The sequence below is a fragment of the Triturus cristatus genome, chromosome 1_1 (assembly GCF_964204655.1).
Source record: "Triturus cristatus chromosome 1_1, aTriCri1.1, whole genome shotgun sequence".
Lineage (NCBI taxonomy): Eukaryota > Metazoa > Chordata > Amphibia > Caudata > Salamandridae > Triturus > Triturus cristatus.
In genome coordinates this window covers 361,765,755-361,771,433 of record NC_140579.1, presented here as the reverse complement: position 1 = coordinate 361,771,433, position 5,679 = coordinate 361,765,755, and the positions used below count along the sequence as shown (strand labels likewise).

Genomic DNA, 5,679 nt, shown 5'->3' with positions numbered 1-5,679 from the left:
TGCTCATGTCATCATTTGTTGCTGTAACAAAAAATAGTTATTTAACATGACAAGCTCAAAAATGAACTTACCCACCGATAGTATGCAGGCCACTGGGGGGGGGGGGGTGTCAGAGTGCATCACACACACTTCGCAACTTGGGAGGACTGGCCAAGCTGGACTTCAGCTGACTTTTTGGTCCAGCGTTGTAGGTCACCCTATCACTTTTGGCAGTGAATGCTGCACCACTTGTAGGCTCCCAGGATCCACACCTTCTTTTGTGATGGCCTTCCAGATGGGCGTTGACCAGTATGGATACAAAAAACAAAGAAAAGAAAAACGTTTTGTGACTTTTTGTTTGGCTGTAGTGACGTAACACAGTTTTGAAAAATCAACCACAAGCAGTTTTTAAAAAGTTATTACAGTATATATTTTATTTTATTAAAATACCCCAAAAACGTTTTACTCACCTGTTGAGTTGCCTTATCCCTTTTCATGTCCTTATTTAACATGACAAGTTGATTTGCCTTTTACGCCCATGAATAAGGTCAGGAGGCCGAAACGCATCGGGGAGGCACTCTTTGGGTTATGTCCTGATGAAAGTAAGTAGATTGAATGCTTGTAGCCGTGTGTGTCCCTCTTTCTCTCTCGGTATTAGAGAAGTGAACCCTATATATTAATTTATATTGAGAATATAATATTTTTTCTAAATTAACATAATGTTCGTTTTGTAGATTTGCCTTATAATGATAAAATATACATATACATGTATAGAAATACCAATCAAATAAAAAATAGTGCGTCAAACAAACAACACATGCTTATGTTGAGGTGTTGTCTAATTATGATGTGTTTAAAAATGCACACCATCATTTTCTATGTAATTCAAAAAGAATTAAAACTTCACTTCAATCACTACACTTCACTTAGGAACTAAAATGGACATTCTAGCCTGTGTTTAAATTAAAAAAAAGTTAGTCGGAATTACATTTTCTTTTTTAAACATGTACCTGTTCCTCTGGTGAGCCATACAGCTGGCTGTACAGGTACAAGACCTTCGTAGCCAGCAACTTCGGTTCCTTTGGCGAGAAGTTTGGGGTCCCATCATCTGCTTTTACTGGCATCATGGCTCCCAGAGGTCAGAAACAGCAGCAAAAGTTGAGAAGGTGTTTTTGGATGCAACGTTAGGAGGCAAGTGAGCTTTATTTAAAACACTGAGTACATATGTGCAGTCATCAACAGACACATCCAGTGGCTTAATACATTAATTTGTCACACATTAGCCTACCGCTGTGCCCATCGCTGAGTTTCCCACCCACCACCCAGTCAACCCAGTCAACTCCTGTCGACAGCCGTCCAATTGCAAATGACGTGACGGCGAGGTCAAGCGCCCACCAATTTAGGTTGTGAAATAGTGTGTTTGTGAATGTTAAATAAATAACTAAAAATCCAGTACTTGTATAGCGCACAAATCAACCCCGAAGGGGTATCTCAGCGCTGGGGTCCGTTGGGAAGATTAAGTGAGTTATTGCCCAGAGTCGCATGGTGCTGGGCAGACCCCTGCCGCCGGAGCCAGGGATTGAACCGTGATCCCCAGTGTCCAGCGTCAGTCTTCCTGGCCGCGGCGCCACACCTAAGTGCATCGCCACCACTCAAAATGGTGGCTACTTTGTTTACATATACAAAATGCTAATGCTATTCATTGGTTTTCACCAAAAAGTGTTATGTAGTGTGTTACTGTGGTTAAATGCTTCTGTTGATGTAATTTTCGATGACAACATTTAAAAAAAATAACAATAGTACATTTAAAATGTATAATTTACACATTTAAAAAAAAATGTTAAAAATTTAATTTCAAAATATTTACAGACAAAAATGTAATGTTGTGTATAATTATGTTAAAACAATTTATTTTGAAAACTAAATGAAATATGTGTTTTGTTTTAAAAATCTGTTTGTAAAAATTCGAGACATTAAAAAAAATAATTCAATGCAGCCATATAAACCCAGGTAGAGGAGACACCAGCCTAACATTTTTACACCATTTCCAGACCTTCCCACCATAAAAGAACAGGATATTATTTACAAAAATCAGATTAAATAGACAAACTATTCTTGATTTACATCATTAGCTGGAGCCAGATCTTCTGCCACACAATAGGAATCCCACATCAATTACACCAATAGTCAAAATCATGGCAGTACTTCATTTTGTGGCCACAGGATCATTCCAATTCACTGTGGCAGTATCTGGTGGAATGTCACAACCAACTTTCAGTGGTGTGCTACAAGAAGTTATTTCGTCAATGATGAGACACATCAACAGCTTCCTACAGTTTCCACAAATAAAGGATTTTACCAATGTGAAGGGAATTGTTTTTGCTTTGGGTTGACTACCACATGTGGTTGGAGCAATTGACAACACACATATTCCCTTGGTGCCAACACATGACAGAGAACAAGTCTACCACAATCAGAAAAGCTTCCATTCACTCAATATGCAAGTTATGTGCTTACCAGATTTGTACATCACAAGCATGTGCATGCGTTTTCCAGGATCAGCACATGATTGCTTTGTACTATGGAACAGCACACTACACCTGTAAATGTCACAACTTGGACCTTTGAGGGCCTGGCTTGTCGGTAAGTACAATCTATATCACACAGAAGAAGGACCAGAGGAAGTTTAGAGACCTACAGGAGCCATATCCCCACTATATAACTCAAAAGCACAATAGAAGGCCACTGGGTCTAATGCAAAAGTAAAGTATGGAGGTATCCCTTTCTTAGGACAATTCCCCTCACCCACCCGAAGGTGGCATGCTTCATCATAGGGGATCTCTTCACACTACGAACCTAGTCATAGTGCGGGCTACAACCCCCTCTCTAAGAGGAAGAAGCTCAGGTATGTTTTGAAAGAGATGATGAGGTAGACTAAACCTCAAGATGAGCTGGGTTTTGGGGAGGGGTTGTGTGAAAAAGTAAAGTGAGGTTAAGACTAGTTCTACGTTATGCTATACAATTTTAATATCGCATTCATAGGCTAGGATTAAAAGAAACAGTCTTCGACAGAGGGGTATTCAATCTGTTAGAAGGGTGGAGAGGTAAGTACAATCTCTCAATAGAATGTGTTGTTAATTTCAAGTCTAATTATCAAAACTAGTGTGTCATATTTTTTCATATAAGAGACTCAGCTTATCCTAACCACCCACGTTTGTTAGCACCATTGAAAAATCCAACAACGCCAGGGGAAGTTCGGTTCAATGAGGCCTACGGAAGAACACAGAGGCCAGTGGAGCGGGCTTTTGGGCCCTTGAAAGCCAGATTTCAATGTCTGGAAAAGACTGGTGGAGCCTTCCTCTACTCAGCCGATAAGGTCTGCAAAATCGCCATGGCATGCTGCATGTTACATACATAGCCCTGCGACAGAACATCTCATACGTTGCAGAAGAAGAAGACCATGATGAGCCACTTGGTAAGGAGGTTGAAATGCCAAATGAAGATGATAGTGGTAAAGAGGAAGGAATTGACTTACTGCAAGATTTTATTGACAACTTCTTCACATGAGTGTATTTTCACATACTATTACATTACATTTGAAACCAACTTTTAATCTAATGAGAATAAAAGTATGTGCTAGACATTTTTTAGAAAGGGCAAGTTAAGGTAAATCCAGGGCAAAGATGTTTGTTGATCTAAGTTTTAGCACATGGACTATTGTGTTTTTTTACATTATCTTTGATTGTTGTTAGAAAATGTGTCCTCAAAATTTGTCAATTATAATGTATCTATTTTGTACGGTCAAACATTTTTTTTTGTGTAAATCTGTTTTAGGTTCCTTCACCACGTCAACGAAATTTGGACATTTCAACCTCGTAACATTTGTAGTTATATGCTGCTGTTGTGTAGTACAAAGGGAACATGGGTTGCTCCTCTGAAAGACACAAACACTTTGAATGCACAGATCTTGTACAAAGACAAATTGCACAATGATTAAATTGTATATGTAAAGATTGCATTAGACTTGTTTTCTGTTGATTGTTGCCACCAAGGCAATACGTGCTGCTTTAATTGCTCTGACCACATGTGGTAGCCTACCCAAAGCATACAAATCTTCTTTCACATAGCCAAAATCCAGATTTTGTGTTAATTGTATGTAGCTGTTGATGTGTCCCATCATTGAAGGAAGAACATCTTGCAGCACACAGCTTAAAGTCGGTTGTGACATTCCATCAGACACGGCAAAAGTGTATTTGATCCTGTGGCCACCAAAGGGAGAACTGCATTATTTTCACTATTGATGTTATTGATGTGAGTGAAAGAAGCATGGGTTATAACGTATTACGAGAATATGAGTAACATCCCTTTATTCCAATTAAAACATATCCCAGTTTGTGATTTGTGTTCATTTTTTTCATCTTTTCAAAAATATAAAACATAATACCTGAATGTAATATATTTATGATTAAATAATCTTTTTTATTATAACTTTTTAAAATGTATGATGGAACTACAAAGTAAACAAATTGAGAAAATAAATACAACAGCAGTATTTTTTGTTATTTAATTTTTTTATTCAATGAAAGCAAATTAATTAAAAACGGTTGTTAACAAAAAAACAAGGTAAAAACATAATAAGTTAATCATGGTGAATGAAACTAATATTGAAGAGCCTAAATTGTTGGAAATCCAATGTCCAAAATACAACTGGCATGAAAAAGGTAAAGGTGTCCAGAAAATAGTCCACAGAGTGAATGGTAGTCTCACACTGGAGGAAATTAGGCTCTGCTTCTCTTTCTGGTGGTGGTGGAGGTCTTGGCATCCTCTCCTGCTAGTCACGCTGAACGTCCCCTCCTGAGGGGGCTGGTGGATCCACAGTTGAAGGACCTGAGGTGGCTGCAGCTGTTTCCGCTTGTGGCAAGGTCTCCCTTTCTGTGGCTGAGTCAGATGTAGTTGGCCCAGATGTTGTTGAACCACATAAAGGGGAAGATGTTGCTGGAAAAGCCCTGCACATATGGGCAGAAATACTATGCAGCACCCCAGTCAGGGAGCCCAAACTGGAGTTCAGATTCTCCATTTGTACATTGTGCTCCCTCTGCAACTGCTTCATCTTCCGGAGCTCTGTCAGGATCTGGCCCATCATGTCTTAAGACTGATGAAGGGATCCCAAGACTTGGTTGATGGCGGCCTGGGTAGCAGTGAATACAGTGCCCTCACTTTGCTGGCCCACAGATTCCCTCCCACACACTACACCCTTGACGCAGTGTGCCCCATCCCACTAGTTCCTGGCTGAAGTGAGGTGGTGGTGGTGTTGGATCAACAGCAGCCAGGACTGCGGGGCACAAGAATGGGGTAATGTTGGTTTGGACATAGGAAGTGGAGGTATCCATAGGTTGAGGTGTGGTAACAGCTGGGGTGGGAGGTGCAGGTGTGAGCCGAATGAGACTCACTGGAACAGTCTGCAGAGGTAGACCTGATTAACCAGGCAGCTCCTAGTCATATGGGCTTGCAGGAGTGGAGTCCTCACTGAAGGCTTGTTCCTAGTCTGGAGTGGAGGTATCATCAGTGGCAGATGGATGTCCATGTACTCTGGGTGTTGGACATATTATGAATTTAAAAAAATGTACATTGTTAAAGTATTGATTATACATCAAATGAGTTTGAAGCTAAAAATTAAGCAAACTAAAAAGAAAAAGAAAA

At 39.9% G+C, this 5,679-nt stretch overlaps 1 long non-coding RNA gene across 1 annotated transcript; it reads left to right on the top strand.

The window, feature by feature from the left end:
- The first annotated feature begins 3,085 nt into the window (after positions 1–3,085).
- Positions 3,086–4,289, top strand: LOC146870213 (uncharacterized). Its single transcript, XR_014959358.1, has 2 exons — positions 3,086–3,454; positions 3,814–4,289. It is a non-coding gene; the product is annotated as an uncharacterized LOC146870213 (long non-coding RNA).
- Positions 4,290–5,679: the final 1,390 nt, after the last annotated feature.